The sequence below is a fragment of the Crinia signifera genome, chromosome 6 (assembly GCF_055691185.1).
Source record: "Crinia signifera chromosome 6, ASM5569118v1, whole genome shotgun sequence".
In the NCBI taxonomy this organism is placed as follows: domain Eukaryota; kingdom Metazoa; phylum Chordata; class Amphibia; order Anura; family Myobatrachidae; genus Crinia; species Crinia signifera.
Genome location: NC_139222.1, coordinates 4966823 through 4990032, shown reverse-complemented (window position 1 = coordinate 4990032; position 23210 = coordinate 4966823). Strand labels below are relative to the sequence as shown.

Sequence of the window (23210 nt, the reverse complement as noted above, 5' to 3'; positions counted from 1 at the left end):
TTGTCCTGTATCTGTAGCAGGTAGACCGCGTACCAGGTAACAGCTTGGCAATTCCTCAGTTACAGCGTAGCAGGTTTTCCGCAGTAAGGATACACGTCCGAGAACACATAACGTGATCCCCTCCTATCACCCAGCCTCTTCTAGGCATTGGGAACAATGGACACACATATAAGAGGAAGTAACAGGTGCAGTTAATCAGCAGACAGTGATGCGTCTCATTTTTCCCTGCTGCTGCTGTTCTAGATCCTGGGCTGGATCTCCCACATTACCTCCATGTGGAAGGATGCTGTCCCTGTCACAGTGGTTACTCCTTGTATAAGGACATTTGTAATATGCAGAGGGAAGTCCCCTATGTATTGCATATTCCAATAACCAGGTGTATGGGTAAATAACAATGTTTTCTTGGGGCTGGAAGCTGATGGCTGTCGGTCTTTAAATGCCTCTGATTCCCAATAGTCAGTCACCAGAGAGAAATGACTCTGGGGGGTGATGTAGGTGGTGTTGGGGCTTTGTCAAAGATCCAACCAAAGTACAGTTGTTAAAAGCCAAATAACATGAAGCAGGTTGAAGACCGTTATAACGTCAATGTATGAAACACATAGATTCCATGACATAAATAAGGGGCACTACTATGTGTCATAGCATTACCAATGGAAACTAATGTAGGGCCATCTCATTATGGGCCCCCGGGCAAAGCAGTGCACTGGGGCCCCTGCCTAATATATATATATATATTACCCACCACTACACTACTGGCCTGTCCATATCCTACACTACATTACTGACCCCTCTGCTGGTAGTTGGGACAGGGAGAGGCAGAGGGTGATGTGGTTGGTAGAGAGAGGCCAAGGAAAATGGCTTCTGAGAGATGGTGGGTGACGGTGACACAGAGCTAGAGTATGACAGGTGCTGTTGGTGGCAGAGAGAGGGAATGGGTGATAAAGAGAGGGTGAGATAGTGGATGATAGGGAGAGGGTGAGTGTGACAGACGTTACAGGTGACAGAGGGCAATGGTGACAAGGAAGGGACAAGTGTTACTCGGAGAGGGCTAGGGTGACGGAGATAGTGGTTGACAAGAAGAGGGTAAGGGTAATGTGGCCGACACAGAGAGGAGAGGGGTGACGGACACAAGCGGAATAGGGTGACGGAGTTAGTGGGTGAGAAAGGGAATGTTTTGCTGCCCTCCCCCCCACGCTCAGGTTCCAGGTCCCCCCACCACGCTACAGGCTTCCCACATCGGGACAGTATCTCCTGTGTCCTGCTTGGGACTTTCCTTCCTGGGCGTTTGGACTGTATATAACTGCTGTGCTCTCGTGGTCGGCATAGCAGGGAGATGTAAGGTGAGGCGTGTGGGAGCTCTCCTCAGTGTCTGTCTCCTGCAGAGCTCACGGTAACAGCCAGCAATCAGCCGGGGTGTTGTCTCTGCACTGCAGCCTCTGTAAGTGCCCCCCCCCCCACCCTCTGACCCCCCCTGCGCCCGCCTGAGTTACGCTGCTCGGCTGTTGCAGGAAGTGGCAGCAGGAGAGCCGAGAGTGGTGTGAGCCATGCGGATATGGGGCCTGCCGTACTTGCCGAGGGGGCTTTGGGACTGGTCTAGCTGGGGGTCTAAGGGACCGGCCCTCCAGCAAAATGTCCCGCCGCCCCAATCCGCTCATGGCAGTGTAGGGCAGGCACTGGTATATAGTGCTACAGATGGGGGGAGGCTTGGGCATTGGGGCCCTTGGGCAACTGCCCATCAAGCCCATGTGTTAAGATGGCTCTGCACTATTTTGAATAAGGGGCACTACCAGTGGTGTAGCTAGGTGCCCGGAGCAGGAGCCGGCATTCGTCAGGCGGCGTCTGGTGGACTCGCAAGGCTGGTCAAAGACCGCGTATGAAGCCAGTTTGGGAGGAATTAAGGAGTCTGGGTAATATTATCAGGGTAATAATAAGTAGCTAATTATACCGTATAAAGTCTTGATATAAAAGCTGCTCCCCCTGTATAATAATAATAATAACAACAGGACACCACAGGCTGCTCCCCCTGTATAATAATAATAATAATAACAGGACACCACAGGCTGCTCCCCCTGTATAATAATAATAATAATAACAGGACACCACAGGCTGCTCCCCCTGTATAATAATAACAGGACACCACAAGCTGCTCCCCCTGTATAATAATAATAATAACAGGACACCACAGGCTGCTCCCCCTGTATAATAATAATAATAATAACAACAGGACACCACAGGCTGCTCCCCCTGTATAATAATAACAGGACATCACAAGCTGCTCCTCCTGTATAATAATAATAATAATAATAATAACAGGACACCACAGACTGCTCCCCCTGTATAATAACAAAACACCACAGGTTGCTCCCCCTGTATAATAATAACAGGACACCACAGGTTGCTCCCCCAGTATAATAATAACAGAACACCACAGGCTGCTCCCCCTGAATAACAATAGTAATTACAGGACATCACAGGCTGCTCCTCCTGTATAATAATATTAGGACACCACAGGCTGCACCCCCTCTATAGTATTAGGACACCACAGGCTGCTCCCCCTGTATAATAATAATAATAATAATAACAGGACACCACAGGCTGCTCCCCCTGTATAATAATAATAATAATAACAGGACACCACAGGCTGCTCCCCCTGTATAATAATAATAACGACACCACAGGCTGCTCCCCCTGTATAATAATAACAGGACACCACAAGCTGCTCCCCCTGTATAATAATAATAATAATAACAGGACACCACAGGCTGCTCCCCCTGTATAATAATAATAATAACAACAGGACACCACAGGCTGCTCCCCCTGTATAATAATAACAGGACACCACAAGCTGCTCCCCCTGTATAATAATAATAATAATAACAGGACACCACAGGCTGCTCCCCCTGTATAATAACAAAACACCACAGGCTGCTCCCCCTGTATAATAATAATAATAATAATAACAGGACACCACAGGCTGCTCTTCCTGTATAATAATAACAGGACACCACAGGCTGCTCCCCCTGTATAATAATAATAATAATAATAATAATAATAATAATAACAGGACACCACAGGCTGCTCCCCCTGTATAATAATAACAGGACACCACAAGCTGCTCCCCCTGTATAATAATAATAATAACAGGACACCACAGGCTGCTCCCCCTGTATAATAATAATAATAATAACAGGACACCACAGGCTGCTCCCCCTGTATAATAATAACAGGACACCACAAGCTGCTCCTCCTGTATAATAATAATAATAATAACAGGACACCACAGACTGCTCCCCCTGTATAATAACAAAACACCACAGGCTGCTCCCCCTGTATAATAATAACAGGACACCACAGGTTGCTCCCCCAGTATAATAATAACAGAACACCACAGGCTGCTCCCCCTGAATAACAATAGTAATTACAGGACATCACAGGCTGCTCCTCCTGTATAATAATATTAGGACACCACAGGCTGCACCCCCTCTATAGTATTAGGACACCACAGGCTGCTCCCCCTGTATAATAATAATAATAATAACAGGACACCACAGGCTGCTCCCCCTGTATAATAATAATAATAACAGGACACCACAGGCTGCTCCCCCTGTATAATAATAATAACAGGACACCACAGGCTGCTCCCCCTGTATAATAATAACAGGACACCACAAGCTGCTCCCCCTGTATAATAATAATAATAATAATAACAGGACACCACAGGCTGCTCCCCCTGTATAATAATAATGATAATAACAGGACACCACAGGCTGCTCCCCCTGTATAATAATAACAGGACACCACAAGCTGCTCCCCCTGTATAATAATAATAATAATAATAACAGGACACCACAGGCTGCTCCCCCTGTATAATAACAAAACACCACAGGCTGCTCCCCCTGTATAATAATAATAACAGGACACCACAGGCTGCTCTTCCTGTATAATAATAACAGGACACCACAGGCTGCTCCCCCTGTATAATAATAACAGGACACCACAGGTTGCTCCCCCAGTATAATAATAACAGAACACCACAGGCTGCTCCCCCTGTATAATAATAATAATAATAACAGGACACCACAGGCTGCTCCCCCTGTATAATAATAATAACAGGACACCACAGGCTGCTCTCCCTGTATAATAATAACAGGACACCACAGGTTGCTCCCCCAGTATAATAATAACAGGACACCACAGGCTGCTCCCCCTGTATAATAATAATAACAGGACACCACAGGCTGCTCCCCCTGTATAATAATAATAATAATAACAGGACACCACAGGCTGCTCCCCCTGTATAATAATAACAGGACACCACAGGCTGCTCCCCCTGTATAATAACAGGACACCACAGTCTGCTCCCCCGTGTAATAATAACAGGACACCACAGTCTGCTCCCCTGTATAATAATAACAGGACACCACAGGCTGCTCCTCCTGTATAATAATAACAGGACACCACAGGCTGCTCCCCCTGTATAATAATAACAGGACACCACAGGCTGCTCCCCCTGTATAATAACAGGACACCACAGTCTGCTCCCCTGTGTAATAATAACAGGACACCACAGTCTGCTCCCCATGTATAATAATAACAGGACACCACAGGCTGCTCCTCCTGTATAATAATAACAGGACACCACAGGCTGCTCCCCCTGTATAATAATAACAGGACACCACAGGCTGCTCCCCCTGTATAATAATAACAGTACACTACAGGCTGCTCCCCTGTATAATAATAACAGGACACCACATACTGCTCTCCCAGTATAATAATAACAACAACAGGACACCACAGTCTGCTCCCCTGTGTAATAATAACAGGACACCACAGTCTGCTCCCCATGTATAATAATAACAGGACACCACAGGCTGCTCCTCCTGTATAATAATAACAGGACACCACAGGCTGCTCCCCCTGTATAATAATAATAACAGGACACCACAGGCTGCTCCCCCTGTATAATAATAATAATAATAACAGGACACCACAGGCTGCTCCCCCTGTATAATAATAACAGGACACCACAGGCTGCTCCCCCTGTATAATAACAGGACACCACAGTCTGCTCCCCCGTGTAATAATAACAGGACACCACAGTCTGCTCCCCCTGTATAATAATAACAGGACACCACAGGCTGCTCCTCCTGTATAATAATAACAGGACACCACAGGCTGCTCCCCCTGTATAATAATAACAGGACACCACAGGCTGCTCCCCTTGTATAATAATAATAACAGGACACCACAGGCTGCTCCCCCTATATAATAATAATAATAACAGGACACCACAGTCTGCTCCCCATGTATAATAATAACAGGACACCACAGGCTGCTCCTCCTGTATAATAATAACAGGACACCACAGGCTGCTCCCCCTGTATAATAATAACAGGACACCACAGGCTGCTCCCCCTGTATAATAATAACAGGACACCACAGGCTGCTCCCCCTGTATAATAACAGGACACCACAGTCTGCTCCCCTGTGTAATAATAACAGGACACCACAGTCTGCTACCCATGTATAATAATAACAGGACACCACAGGCTGCTCCTCCTGTATAATAATAACAGGACACCACAGGCTGCTCCCCCTGTATAATAATAACAGGACACCACAGGCTGCTCCCCCTGTATAATAATAACAGTACACTACAGGCTGCTCCCCTGTATAATAATAACAGGACACCACATACTGCTCTCCCAGTATAATAATAACAACAACAGGACACCACAGGCTACTCCCCTGTATAATAATAACAGGACACCACAGGCTACTCCCCTGTATAATAATAACAACAGGACACTACAGGCTGCTCCCCTGTATAATAACAGGACACCACAGGCTGCTGCCCCTGTATAATAATAACAGGACACCACAGGCTGCTCTCCCTGTATAATAATAACAGGACACCAATGGCTACTCCCCCTGTATTATAATAACAGGACACCACAGGCTGTTCCCACTGAAGAATATTAATAATTACAGGACACCACAGGCTGCTCCTCCTGTATAATAATAATAACAGGACACCACAGGCTGCTCCCCCTGAATAACAATAGTAATTACAGGACATCACAGGCTGCTCCTCCTGTATAATAATATTAGGACACCACAGGCTGCACCCCCTCTATAGTATTAGGACACCACAGGCTGCTCCCCCTGTATAATAATAACAGGACACCGCAGGCTGCTCCCCCTGTATAATAATAACAGGACACCACAGGCTGCTCCTTCTGTATAATAATAAAAGGACACCACAGGCTGCTCCCCCCTGTATAATAATAACAGGACACCACAGGCTGCTCCCCCTGTATAATAATAACAGGACACCACAGGCTGCTCCCCCTGTATAATAATAATAATAGCAGGACACCACAGGCTGCTCCCCCTGTATAATAATAATAATAATAATAATAACAGGACACCACAGGCTGCTCCCCCTGTATAATAATAACAGGACACCACAGGCTGCTCCCCCTGTATAATAATAACAAGACACCACAGGCTGCTCCCCCTGTATAATAAAAATATTAACAGGACACCACAGGCTGCTCCCCCTGTATAATAACAAAACACCACAGGCTGCTCCCCCTGTATAATAATAATAACAACAGGACACCACAGGCTGCTCTTCCTGTATAATAATAACAGGACACCACAGGCTGCTCCCCCTGTATAATAATAACAGGACACCACAGGTTGCTCCCCCAGTATAATAATAACAGGACACCACAGGCTGCTCCCCCTGTATAATAATAATAATAATAATAAAAGGACACCACAGGCTGCTCCCCCTGTATAATAATAATAATAATAATAATAACAGGACACCACAGGCTGCTCTCCCTGTATAATAATAACAGGACACCACAGGTTGCTCCCCCAGTATAATAATAACAGGACACCACAGGCTGCTCCCCCTGTATAATAATAATAACAGGACACCACAGGCTGCTCCCCCTGTATAATAATAATAATAATAATAACAGGACACCACAGGCTGCTCCCCCGGTATAATAATAACAGGACACCACAGGCTGCTCCCCTGTATAATAACAGGACACCACAGTCTGCTCCCCTGTGTAATAATAACAGGACACCACAGTCTGCTCCCCCTGTATAATAATAACAGGACACCACAGGCTGCTCCTCCTGTATAATAATAACAGGACACCACAGGCTGCTCCCCCTGTATAATAATAACAGGACACCACAGGCTGCTCCCCCTGTATAATAATAACATTACACTACAGGCTGCTCCCCTGTATAATAATAACAGAACACCACAGGCTGCTCCCACTCTATAATAATAACAGGACACCAATGGCTACTCCCCCTGTATAATAATAACAGGACACCACAGGCTGCTCCCACTGAATAACAATAGTAATTACAGGACATCACAGGCTGCTCCTCCTGTATAATAATAATAAAAGGACACCACAGGCTACTCCCCCTCTATAGTATTAGGACACCACAGGCTGCTCCCCCTGTATAATAATAACAGGACACCGCAGGCTGCTCCCCCTGTATAATAATAACAGGACACCACAGGCTGCTCCTTCTGTATAATAATAACAGGACACCACAGGCTGCTCCCCCTGTATAATAATAATAGCAGGACACCACAGGCTGCTCCCCCTGTATAATAATAATAGCAGGACACCACAGGCTGCTCCCCCTGTATAATAATAATAATAATAATAATAATAATAACAGGACACCACAGGCTGCTCCCCCTGTATAATAATAACAGGACACCACAGGCTGCTCCCCCTGTATAATAATAACAAGACACCACAGGCTGCTCCCCCTGTATAATAACAAAACACCACAGGCTGCTCCCCCTGTATAATAATAATAATAATAATAATAATAATAATAATAATAATAATAATAATAATAATAATATTAACAGGACACCACAGGCTGCTCCCCCTGTATAATAACAAAACACCACAGGCTGCTCCCCCTGTATAATAATAATAACAACAGGACACCACAGGCTGCTCCCCCTGTATAATAATAACAGGACACCACAGGTTGCTCCCCCAGTATAATAATAACAGGACACCACAGGCTGCTCCCCCTGTATAATAATAATAACAGGACACCACAGGCTGCTCCCCCTGTATAATAATAATAATAATAATAATAACAGGACACCACAGGCTGCTCCCCCTGTATAATAATAACAGGACACCACAGGCTGCTCCCCCTGTATAATAATAGGACACCACAGTCTGCTCCCCTGTGTAATAATAACAGGACACCACAGTCTGCTCCCCCTGTATAATAATAACAGGACACCACAGGCTGCTCCTCCTGTATAATAATAACAGGACACCACAGGCTGCTCCCCCTGTATAATAATAACAGGACACCACAGGCTGCTCCCCCTGTATAATAATAACAGTACACTACAGGCTGCTCCCCTGTATAATAATAACAGAACACCACAGGCTGCTTCCCTGTATAATAATAACAGGACACCACATACTGCTCTCCCAGTATAATGATTACAACAACAGGACACCACAGGCTACTCCCCTGTATAATAATAACAGGACATCACAGGCTACTCCCCTGTATAATAATAACAACAGGACACTACAGGCTGCTCCCCTGTATAATAACAGGACACCACAGGCTGCTGCCCCTGTATAATAATAACAGGACACCACAGGCTGCTCCCCCTGTATTATTATAATAATAATAACAACAGGACACCACAGGCTGCTCCCACTCTATAATAATAACAGGACACCAATGGCTACTTCACCTGTATAATAATAACAGGACACCACAGGCTGCTCCCCCTGAAGAATATTAATAATTACAGGACACCACAGGCTGCTCCTCCTGTATAATAATAACAATAGTAATTACAGGACATCACAGGCTGCTCCTCCTGTATAATAATATTAGGACACCACAGGCTGCACCCCCTCTATAGTATTAGGACACCACAGGCTGCTCCCCCTGTATAATAATAACAGGACACCGCAGGCTGCACCCCCTGTATAATAATAACAGGACACCGCAGGCTGCTCCTTCTGTATAATAATAACAGGACACCACAGGCTGCTCCCCCCTGTATAATAATAACAGGACACCACAGGCTGCTCCCCCTGTATAATAATAACAGGACACCACAGGCTGCTCCCCCTGTATAATAATAATAGCAGGACACCACAGGCTGCTCCCCCTGTATAATAATAATAATAACAGGTCACCACAGGCTGCTCCCCCTGTATAATAATAACAGGACACCACAGGCTGCTCCCCCTGTATAATAATAACAAGACACCACAGGCTGCTCCCCCTGTATAATAATAATATTAACAGGACACCATAGGCTGCTCCCCCTGTATAATAATAATAATAATAATAACAGGACACCACAGGCTGCTCCCCCTGTATAATAACAGGACACCACAGGCTGCTCCCCCTGTATGATAACAGGACACCACAGTCTGCTCCCCTGTGTAATAATAACAGGACACCACAGTCTGCTCCCCCTGTATAATAATAACAGGACACCACAGGCTGCTCCTCCTGTATAATAATAACAGGACACAACAGGCTGCTCCCCCTGTATAATAATAACAGGACACCACAGGCTGCTCCCCCTGTATAATAATAATAACAGTACACTACAGGCTGCTCCCCTGTATAATAATAACAGGACACCACAGGCTGCTCCCCTGTATAATAATAACAGGACACCACATACTGCTCTCCCAGTATAATAATAACAACAACAGGACACCACAGGCTACTCCCCTGTATAATAATAACAGGACACCACAGGCTACTCCCATGTATAATAATAACAACAGGACACAACAGGCTGCTCCCCTGTATAATAACAGGACACCACAGGCTGCTGCCCCTGTATAATAATAACAGGACACCAAAGGCTGCTCCCCCTGTATTATAATAATAATAATAATAATAACAGGACACCACAGGCTGCTCCCACTGTATAATAATAACAGGACACCACAGGCTACTCCCCCTGTATAATAATAACAGGACACCACAGGCTGCTCCCCCTAAAGAATATTAATAATTACAGGACACCACAGGCTGCTCCCTCTGTATAATAATAATAATAATAATAATAATAATAATAATAATAATAATAGGACACCACAGGCTGCTCCCCCTGTATAATAACAACAGGACACCACAGGCTGCTCCCCCTGTATAATAACAGGACACCACAGTCTGCTCCCCTGTGTAATAATAACAGGACACCACAGTCTGCTCCCCCTGTATAATAATAACAGGACACCACAGGCTTCTCCTCCTGTATAATAAAACAGGACACCACAGTCTGCTCCCCCTGTATAATAATAATAATAGTACACTACAGGCTGCTCCCCTGTATAATAATAACAGGACACCACAGGCTGCTCCCCTGTATAATAATAACAGGACACCACATACTGCTCTCCCAGTATAATAATAACAACAACAACAGGACACCACAGGCTACTCCCCCTGTATAATAACAACAGGACACCACAGGCTGCTCCCCCTGTATAATAACAGGACACCACAGTCTGCTCCCCTGTGTAATAATAACAGGACACCACAGTCTGCTCCCCCTGTATAATAATAACAGGACACCACAGGCTTCTCCTCCTGTATAATAATAAAAGGACACCACAGGCTACTACCCTGTTTAATAATAACAACAGGACACTACAGGCTGCTCCCCTGTATAATAACAGGACACCACAGGCTGCTCCCCCTGTATAATAATAACAGGACACCACAGGATGCTCTCCTGTGTAATAATAACAGGACACCACAGGCTACTCCCCTGTATAATAATAACAGGACACCACAGGCTACTCCCCTGTTTAATAATAACAACAGGACACTACAGGCTGCTCCCCTGTATAATAACAGGACACCACAGGCTGCTGCCCCTGTATAATAATAACAGGACACCACAGGCTGCTCCCCCTGTATTATAATAATAGGACACCACAGGCTGCTCCCACTGTATAATAATAACAGGACACCACAGGCTACTCCCCCTGTATAATAATAACAGGACACCACAGGCTGCTCCCCCTGAAGAATATTAATAATTACAGGACACCACAGGCTGCTCTCCCTGCTGTATAATAATAATATTAGGACACCACAGGCTGCTTCCCTGTATAATAATATTAGGACACCACAGGCTGCACCCCCGGTATAATATTAGGAAACCACAGTCTGCTTCCCCTGTATAATAATTCCAGGGAACTATAGGCTGTTCCTACTGTATAATAATAGCAGGACACCACAGCCTGCTCCTCCTGCTGAATATAATGACTTAGTTGTGTGACCTCCACTCTCTGACCCTCGTTACCCGGATGCTAAGAAAGAGTTTCCGATCTTTGAAACGCAAAACATCCCGAAATTCAAATTCCGGAAGTCATATGGACCGCATAGACCGGAAATGGGTTGTGTAACACCGTATGTGGGCTGTGTTTCCGGGAGAGAGTTTGCGGTGACTTGCATGAGTATGTACGGTACGTAGACAACGCCTGATATCTGCAAATAGATATATACATATATGTACCTCACATACCCCTGTACTACTGCCCCCATCACCTCACATACCCCTGTACCACTGCCCCCATCACCTCACATACCCCTGTACCACTGCCCCCATCACCTCACATACCCCTGTACCACTGCCCCCATCACCTCACATACCCCTGTACCACTGCCCCCATCACCTCACATACCCCTGTACTACTGCCCCCATCACCTCACATACCCCTGTACCACTGCCCCCATCACCTCACATACCCCTGTACCACTGCCCCCATCACCTCACATCCCCCTGTACCACTGCCCCCATCACCTCACATCCCCCTGTACCGCTGCCCCCATCACCTCACATACCCTCGTACTACTGCCCCCATCACCTCACATACCCCTGTACCACTGCCCCCATCACCTCACATACCCCTGTACTACTGCCCCCATCACCTCACATACCCCTGTACCACTGCCCCCATCACCTCACATCCCCCTGTACCACTGCCCCCATCACCTCACATCCCCCTGTACCGCTGCCCCCATCACCTCACATACCCTCGTACTACTGCCCCCATCACCTCACATACCCCCGTACTACTGCCCCCATCACCTCACATACCCCTGTACTACTGCCCCCATCACCTCACATACCCCTGTACCACTGCCCCCATCACCTCACATACCCCTGTACCACTGCCCCCATCACCTCACATCCCCCTGTACTACTGCCCCCATCACCTCACATACCCCTGTACCACTGCCCCCATCACCTCACATACCCCTGTACCACTGCCCCCATCACCTCACATACCCCTGTACTACTGCCCCCATCACCTCACATACCCCTGTACCACTGCCCCCATCACCTCACATACCCCTGTACCACTGCCCCCATCACCTCACATACCCCTGTACTACTGCCCCCATCACCTCACATACCCCTGTACCACTGCCCCCATCACCTCACATACCCTCGTACTACTGCCCCCATCACCTCACATACCCCCGTACTACTGCCCCCATCACCTCACATACCCCTGTACTACTGCCCCCATCACCTCACATACCCCTGTACCACTGCCCCCATCACCTCACATACCCCTGTACCACTGCCCCCATCACCTCACATCCCCCTGTACTACTGCCCCCATCACCTCACATACCCCTGTACCACTGCCCCCATCACCTCACATACCCCTGTACCACTGCCCCCATCACCTCACATACCCCTGTACCACTGCCCCCATCACCTCACATACCCCTGTACTACTGCCCCCATCACCTCACATACCCCTGTACCACTGCCCCCATCACCTCACATACCCCTGTACCACTGCCCCCATCACCTCACATACCCCTGTACTACTGCCCCCATCACCTCACATACCCCTGTACCACTGCCCCCATCACCTCACATCCCCCTGTACCGCTGCCCCCATCACCTCACATACCCCCGTACTACTGCCCCCATCACCTCACATACCCCCGTACTACTGCCCCCATCACCTCACATACCCCTGTACTACTGCCCCCATCACCTCACATACCCCTGTACCACTGCCCCCATCACCTCACATACCCCTGTACCACTGCCCCCATCACCTCACATCCCCCTGTACTACTGCCCCCATCACCTCACATACCCCTGTACCACTGCCCCCATCACCTCACATACCCCTGTACCACTGCCCCCATCACCTCACATACCCCTGTACCACTGCCCCCATCACCTCACATACCCCTGTACCACTGCCCCCATCACCTCACATACCCCTGTACCACTGCCCCCATCACCTCACATACCCCTGTACCACTGCCCCCATCACCTCACATACCCCTGTACCACTGCCCCCATCACCTCACATACCCTCGTACTACTGCCCCCATCACCTCACATACCCCCGTACTACTGCCCCCATCACCTCACATACCCCTGTACTACTGCCCCCATCACCTCACATACCCCTGTACCACTGCCCCCATCACCTCACATACCCCTGTACCACTGCCCCCATCACCTCACATCCCCCTGTACTACTGCCCCCATCACCTCACATACCCCTGTACCACTGCCCCCATCACCTCACATACCCCTGTACCACTGCCCCCATCACCTCACATACCCCTGTACTACTGCCCCCATCACCTCACATACCCCTGTACTACTGCCCCCATCACCTCACATACCCCTGTACCACTGCCCCCATCACCTCACATACCCCTGTACTACTGCCCCCATCACCTCACATACCCCTGTACCGCTGCCCCCATCACCTGACATACCCCTGTACTGCTGCCCCCATCACCTCACATACCCCTGTACCGCTGCCCCCATCACCTCACATACCCCTGTACCGCTGCCCATATCACCTCACATACCCCTGTACCGCTGCCCCCATCACCTCACATACCCCTGTACCGCTGCCCCCATCACCTCACATACCCCTGTACCGCTGCCCCCATCACCTCACATACCCCTGTACCGCTGCCCCCATCACCTCACATACCCCTGTACCGCTGCCCCATCACCTCACATACCCCTGTACCGCTGCCCCCATCACCTCACATACCCCTGTACCGCTGCCCCCATCACCTCACATCCCCCTGTACCGCTGCCCCCATCACCTCACATACCCCTGTACCGCTGCCCCCATCACCTCACATACCCCTGTACCGCTGCCCCCATCACCTCACATCCCCCTGTACCGCTGCCCCCATCACCTCACATCCCCCTGTACCGCTGCCCCCATCACCTCACATCCCCCTGTACCGCTGCCCCCATCACCTCACATCCCCCTGTACCGCTGCCCCCATCACCTCACATCCCCCTGTACCGCTGCCCCCATCACCTCACATCCCCCTGTACCGCTGCCCCCATCACCTCACATCCCCCTGTACCGCTGCCCCCATCACCTCACATCCCCCTGTACCGCTGCCCCCATCACCTCACATCCCCCTGTACCGCTGCCCCCATCACCTCACATCCCCCTGTACCGCTGCCCCCATCACCTCACATCCCCCTGTACCGCTGCCCCCATCACCTCACATCCCCCTGTACCGCTGCCCCCATCACCTCACATCCCCCTGTACCGCTGCCCCCATCACCTCACATCCCCCTGTACCGCTGCCCCCATCACCTCACATCCCCCTGTACCGCTGCCCCCATCACCTCACATCCCCCTGTACCGCTGCCCCCATCACCTCACATACCCCTGTACCGCTGCCCCCATCACCTCACATACCCCTGTACCGCTGCCCCCATCACCTCACATACCCCTGTACCGCTGCCCCCATCACCTCACATACCCCTGTACCGCTGCCCCCATCACCTCACATACCCCTGTACCGCTGCCCCCATCACCTCACATACCCCTGTACCGCTGCCCCCATCACCTCACATACCCCTGTACCGCTGCCCCCATCACCTCACATACCCCTGTACCGCTGCCCCCATCACCTCACATACCCCTGTACCGCTGCCCCCATCACCTCACATCCCCCTGTACCGCTGCCCCCATCACCTCACATACCCCTGTACCGCTGCCCCCATCACCTCACATACCCCTGTACCGCTGCCCCCATCACCTCACATACCCCTGTACCGCTGCCCCCATCACCTCACATACCCCTGTACCGCTGCCCCCATCACCTCACATACCCCTGTACCGCTGCCCCCATCACCTCACATACCCCTGTACCGCTGCCCCCATCACCTCACATCCCCCTGTACCGCTGCCCCCATCACCTCACATACCCCTGTACCGCTGCCCCCATCACCTCACATACCCCTGTACCGCTGCCCCCATCACCTCACATACCCCTGTACCGCTGCCCCCATCACCTCACATCCCCCTGTACCGCTGCCCCCATCACCTCACATCCCCCTGTACCGCTGCCCCCATCACCTCACATCCCCCTGTACCGCTGCCCCCATCACCTCACATCCCCCTGTACCGCTGCCCCCATCACCTCACATCCCCCTGTACCGCTGCCCCCATCACCTCACATCCCCCTGTACCGCTGCCCCCATCACCTCACATCCCCCTGTACCGCTGCCCCCATCACCTCACATCCCCCTGTACCGCTGCCCCCATCACCTCACATCCCCCTGTACCGCTGCCCCCATCACCTCACATCCCCCTGTACCGCTGCCCCCATCACCTCACATCCCCCTGTACCGCTGCCCCCATCACCTCACATCCCCCTGTACCGCTGCCCCCATCACCTCACATCCCCCTGTACCGCTGCCCCCATCACCTCACATCCCCCTGTACTGCTGCCCCCATCACCTCACATCCCCCTGTACTGCTGCCCCATCACCTGTATACCCCTGTACTACTGCCCCCATCACCTCACATACCCCTGTACTGCTGCCCTCATCACCTCACATCCCCCTGTACTGCTACTGCCCCCATCACCTCACATACCCCTGTACTGCTGCCCTCATCACCTCACATCCCCCTGTACTGCTGCCCTCATCACCTCACATCCCCCTGTACTGCTGCCCCATCACCTGTATACCCCTGTACTACTGCCCCCATCACCTCACATACCCCTGTACTGCTGCCCTCATCATCTCACATCCCCCTGTACTGCTACTGCCCCCATCACCTCACATACCCCTGTACTGCTGCCCTCATCACCTCACATCCCCCTGTACTGCTGCCCTCATCACCTCACATCCCCCTGTACTGCTGCCCCCATCACCTCACATCCCCCTGTACTGCTGCCCCCATCACCTCACATCCCCCTGTACCGCTGCCCCCATCACCTCACATCCCCCTGTACCGCTGCCCCCATCACCTCACATCCCCCTGTACTGCTGCCCCCATCACCTCACATCCCCCTGTACTGCTGCCCCATCACCTGTATACCCCTGTACTACTGCCCCCATCACCTCACATACCCCTGTACTGCTGCCCTCATCACCTCACATCCCCCTGTACTGCTACTGCCCCCATCACCTCACATACCCCTGTACTGCTGCCCTCATCACCTCACATCCCCCTGTACTGCTGCCCTCATCACCTCACATCCCCCTGTACTGCTGCCCCATCACCTGTATACCCCTGTACTACTGCCCCCATCACCTCACATACCCCTGTACTGCTGCCCTCATCATCTCACATCCCCCTGTACTGCTACTGCCCCCATCACCTCACATACCCCTGTACTGCTGCCCTCATCACCTCACATCCCCCTGTACTGCTGCCCTCATCACCTCACATCCCCCTGTACTGCTGCCCCCATCACCTCACATCCCCCTGTACTGCTGCCCCCATCACCTCACATCCCCCTGTACTGCTGCCCCCATCACCTCACATCCCCCTGTACTGCTGCCCCCATCACCTCACATACCCCTGTACCGCTGCCCCCATCACCTCACATACCCCTGTACTGCTGCCCCCATCACCTCACATCCCTCTGTACTACTGCCCCCATCACCTCACATCCCCCTGTACTGCTGCCCCCGGGATGCAGTTAAGATCCCGGCGGTCGGAATCCCGGCGTTCAGAATCCCGACGCCGGAATCCCGACCGCCGAAATGCCGACACTTTCTCCCTCCTGGGGTGTCCACGACACCCCTGGAGGGAGAATAAATTAGTGTGCCGAGCGTAGCGAGGCACCGGGCCCGCTGCGTGGCGAGCGCAGCGAGCCCGCAAGGGGGGGGCGATCCACGTCCCCCCTTGTCGGCATTTCGGCTGTCGGGATTCCGGCGTCGGGATTCTGAACGCCGGGATCCCGACCGCCGGGATTCAATACTGAATCCGCTGCCCCCATCACCTCACATCCCCCTGTACTGCTGCCCCCATCACCTCACATACCCCTTTACTGCTGCCCCCATCACCTGTATACCCCTGTACTGCTGCCCCCATCACCTCACATCCCCCTGTACTGCTGCCCCCATCACCTCACATCCCCCTGTACTGCTGCCCCCATCACCTCACATACCCCTTTACTGCTGCCCCCATCACCTGTATACCCCTGTACTGCTGCCCCCATCACCTCACATCCCCCTGTACTACTGCCCCCATCACCTCACATACCCCTGTACTGCTGCCCCCATCACCTCACATCCCCCTGTACTGCTGCCCCCATCACCTCACATCCCCCTGTACTACTGCCCCTATCACCTGTATACCCCTGTACTACTGCCCCCATCACCACACATACCCCTGTACTACTGCCCCCATCACCTGTATACCCCTGTACTACTGCCCCCATCACCACACATACCCCTGTACTACTGCCCCCATCACCTGTATACCCCTGTACTACTGCCCCCATCACCTCACATCCCCCTGTACTGCTGCCCCCATCACCACACATACCCCTGTACTACTGCCCCCATCACCTGTATACCCCTGTACTACTGCCCCCATCACCTGTATACCCCTGTACTACTGCCCCTATCACCTGTATACCCCTGTACTGCTGCCCCTATCACCTGTATACCCCTGTACTACTGCCCCCATCACCTGTATACCCCTGTACTACTGCCCCCATCACCTGTATACCCCTGTACTGCCCCTATCACCTGTATACCCCTGTACTACTGCCCCTATCACCTGTATACCCCTGTACTGCTGCCCCTATCACCTGTATACCCCTGTACTGCTGCACCCATCACATCACAACCCCTGTACTACTGCCCCTATCACCTGTATACCCCTGTACTGCTGCCCCTATCACCTGTATACCCCTGTACTACTGCCCCTATCACCTGTATACCCCTGTACTACTGCCCCTATCACCTGTATACCCCTGTACTGCTGCCCCTATCACCTGTATACCCCTGTACTGCCCCTATCACCTGTATACCCCTGTACTACTGCCCCCATCACCTGTATACCCCTGTACTGCTGCCCCTATCACCTGTATACCCCTGTACTGCTGCCCCTATCACCTGTATACCCCTGTACTGCTGCCCCTATCACCTGTATACCCCTGTACTGCTGCCCCTATCACCTGTATACCCCTGTACTACTGCCCCTATCACCTGTATACCCCTGTACTGCCCCTATCACCTGTATACCCCTGTACTACTGCCCCTATCACCTGTATACCCCTGTACTACTGCCCCTATCACCTGTATACCCCTGTACTACTGCCCCTATCAGCTGTATACCCCTGTACTGCCCCTATCACCTGTATACCCCTGTACTGCCCCTATCACCTGTATACCCCTGTACTACTGCCCCTATCACCTGTATACCCCTGTACTACTGCCCCTATCACCTGTATACCCCTGTACTGCCCCTATCAGCTGTATACCCCTGTACTACTGCCCCTATCACCTGTATACCCCTGTATTACTGCCCCTATCACCTGTATACCCCTGTACTACTGCCCCTATCACCTGTATACCCCTGTACTACTGCCCCTATCACCTGTATACCCCTGTACTACTGCCCCTATCACCTCACATACCCCTGTACTGCCCCTATCACCTGTATACCCCTGTACTGCTGCCCCCATCACCTGTATACCCCTGTACTACTGCCCCCATCACCTGTATACCCCTGTACTACTGCCCCTATCACCTGTATACCCCTGTACTGCTGCCCCCATCACCTGTATACCCCTGTACTACTGCCCCCATCACCTGTATACCCCTGTACTACTGCCCCTATCACCTGTATACCCCTGTACTGCTGCCCCTATCACCTGTATACCCCTGTACTACTGCCCCTATCACCTGTATACCCCTGTACTGCCCCCATCACCTGTATACCCCCTGTACTACTGCCCCTATCACCTGTATACCCCTGTACTACTGCCCCCATCACCTGTATACCCCCTGTACTACTGCCCCTATCACCTGTATACCCCTGTACTACTGCCCCCATCACCTGTATACCCCTGTACTACTGCCCCTATCACCTGTATACCCCTGTACTGTCCCTATCACCTGTATACCCCTGTACTACTGCCCCTATCACCTGTATACCCCTGTACTGCTGCCCCTATCACCTGTATACCCCTGTACTACTACCCCTATCACCTGTATACCCCTGTACTACTGCCCCTATCACCTGTATACCCCTGTACTGTCCCTATCACCTGTATACCCCTGTACTACTGCCCCTATCACCTGTATACCCCTGTACTGCTGCCCCTATCACCTGTATACCCCTGTACTACTACCCCTATCACCTGTATACCCCTGTACTACTGCCCCCATCACCTGTATACCCCTGTACTACTGCCCCTATCACCTGTATACCCCTGTACTACTGCCCCTATCAGCTGTATACCCCTGTACTACTGCCCCTATCACCTGTATACCCCTGTACTACTGCCCCTATCACCTGTATACCCCTGCACTACTGCCCCCATCACCTGTATACCCCTGTACTACTGCCCCTATCACCTGTATACCCCTGTACTACTGCCCCTATCATCTGTATACCCCTGTACTGCTGCCCCCATCACCTGTATAACCCTGTACTGCCCCTATCACCTGTATACCCCTGTACTACTGCCCCTATCACCTGTATACCCCTGTACTACTGCCCCTATCACCTGTATACCCCTGTACTACTGCCCCTATCACCTGTATACCCCTGTACTACTGCCCCTATCACCTGTATACCCCTGTACTACTGCCCCTATCACCTGTATACCCCTGTACTACTGCCCCATCACCTGTATACCCCTGTACTACTGCCCCCATCACCTGTATACCCCTGTACTACTGCCCCCATCACCTGTATACCCCTGTACTACTGCCCCTATCACCTGTATACCCCTGTACTGCCCCTATCACCTGTATACCCCTGTACTACTGCCCCTATCACCTGTATACCCCTGTACTACTGCCCCTATCGCCTGTATACCCCTGTACTACTGCCCCTATCGCCTGTATACCCCTGTACTACTGCCCCTATCGCCTGTATACCCCTGTACTACTGCCCCTATCACCTGTATACCCCTGTACTGCTGCCCCTATCGCCTGTATACCCCTGTACTGCTGCCCCCATCGCCTGTATACCCCTGTACTACTGTCCCTATCACCTGTATACCCCTGTACTGCTGCCTCTATCACCTGTATACCCCTGTACTGCTGCCCCCATCACCTGTATACCCCTGTACTACTGCCCCTATCACCTGTATACCCCTGTACTACTGCCCCCATCACCTGTATACCCCTGTACTACTGCCCCTATCACCTGTATACCCCTGTACTACTGCCCCTATCACCTGTATACCCCTGTACTACTGCCCCTATCACCTGTATACCCCTGTACTGCCCCTATCACCTGTATACCCCTGTACTACTGCCCCCATCACCTGTATACCCCTGTACTACTGCCCCTATCAGCTGTATACCCCTGTATTACTACCGCTATCACCTGTATACCCCTGTACTGCTGCCCCTATCACCTGTATACCCCTGTACTGCTGCCCCTATCACCTGTATACCCCTGTACTACTGCCCCTATCACCTGTATACCCCTGTACTACTGCCCCTATCACCTGTATACCCCTGTACTACTGCCCCTATCACCTGTATACCCCTGTACTACTACCCCTATCACCTGTATACCCCTGTACTACTGCCCCCATCACCTCACATACCCCTGTACTGCTGCCCCTATCACCTGTATACCCCTGTACTACTGCCCCCATCACCTGTATACCCCTGTACTACTGCCCCTATCACCTGTATACCCCTGTACTACTGCCCCCATCACCTGTATACCCCTGTACTACTACCCCTATCACCTGTATACCCCTGTACTACTGCCCCTATCACCTGTATACCCCTGTACTACTGCCCCTATCACCTGTATACCCCTGTACTACTGCCCCTATCACCTGTATACCCCTGTACTGCTGCCCCTATCACCTGTATACCCCTGTACTACTGCCCCTATCACCTGTATACCCCTGTACTACTACCCCTATCACCTGTATACCCCTGTACTGCTACCCCTATCACCTGTATACCCCTGTACTACTGCCCCTATCACCTGTATACCCCTGTACTACTGCCCCTATCACCTGTATACCCCTGTACTACTACCCCTATCACCTGTATACCCCTGTACTACTGCCCCTATCACCTGTATACCCCTGTACTACTGCCCCTATCACCTGTATACCCCTGTACTACTGCCCCCATCACCTGTATACCCCTGTACTGCCCCTATCACCTGTATACCCCTGTACTGCTGCCCCTATCACCTGTATACCCCTGTACTGCTCCCCCTATCACCTGTATACCCCTGTACTACTGCCCCCATCACCTGTATACCCCTGTACTACTGCCCCTATCACCTGTATACCCCTGTACTGCTGCCCCCATCACCTCACATACCCCTGTACTACTGCCCCCATCACCTCACATACCCCTGTACTACTGCCCCTATCACCTGTATACCCCTGTACTACTGCCCCTATCACCTGTATACCCCTGTACTACTGCCCCTATCACCTGTATACCCCCGTACTACTGCCCCTATCACCTGTATACCCCCGTACTACTGCCCCCATCACCTCACATACCCCTGTACTACTGCCCCTATCACCTGTATACCCCTGTACTGCTGCCCCCATCACCTCACATACCCCTGTACTGCTGCCCCTATCACCTTTATACCCCTGTACTGCTGCCCCTATCACCTGTATATCCCTGTACTGCTGCCCCCATCACCTGTATACCCCTGTACTACTGCCCCTATCAGCTGTATACCCCTGTACTACTGCCCCTATCACCTGTATACCCCTGTACTGCCCCTATCACCTCTATACCCATGAATAGGACTTTATACAGTAACACCGGGGGATGTGACCGGAGAGGTGACTGCTGGGAATGGGACGTTATACAGTAACACCAGGGATGTGACCGGAGAGGTGACTGCTGGGAATGGGACGTTATACAGTAACACCGGGGGATGTGACCGGAGAGGTGACTGCTGGGAATGGGACGTTATACAGTAACACCGGGGGATGTGACCCGAGAGGTGACTGCTGGGAATGGGATGTTATACAGTAACACCGGGGGATGTGACCGGAGAGGTGACTGCTGGGAATGGGGCGTTATACAGTAACACCGGGGGATGTGACCGGAGAGGTGACTGCTGGGAATGGGACGTTATACAGTAACATCGGGGGATGTGACCGGAGAGGTGACTGCTGGGAATGGGACGTTATACAGTAACACCGGGGGATGTGACCGGAGAGGTGACAGCTGGGAATGGGACGTTATACAGTAACACCGGGGGATGTGACCGGAGAGGTGACTGCTGGGAATGGGATGTTATACAGTAACACCGGGGGATGTGACCGGAGAGGTGACTGCTGGGAATGGGATTTTATACAGTAACACCCGGAGAGGTGACTGCTGGGAATGGGGAATTATACAGTAACACCGGGGATGTGACAGGAGAGGTGACTGCTGGGAATGGGACGTTATACAGTAACACCGGGGGATGTGACCAAAGAGGTGACTGCTGGGAATGGGACGTTATACTGTAACACCGGGGGATGTGACCGGAGAGGTGACTGCTTGGAATGGGACGTTATACAGTAACACCGGGGGATGTGACCGGAGAGGTGACTGCTTGGAATGGGACGTTATACAGTAACACCAGGGGGATGTGACTGGAGAGGTGACTGCTGGGAATGGGGCGTTATACAGTAAC

The 23210-nt window shown here is 51.4% G+C and overlaps 2 protein-coding genes across 5 annotated transcripts in view; both read left to right on the top strand.

Annotated features, from left to right (window-relative positions):
• The window catches only part of LOC146009857 (uncharacterized), a 426052-nt gene that overhangs the window by 166685 nt on the left and 236157 nt on the right, over positions 1 to 23210 (top strand). The gene's annotated exons all lie outside the window — the stretch shown is intronic.
• The window catches only part of LOC146007357 (uncharacterized), a 74682-nt gene that overhangs the window by 33724 nt on the left and 17748 nt on the right, over positions 1 to 23210 (top strand). The window lies entirely within an intron of this gene.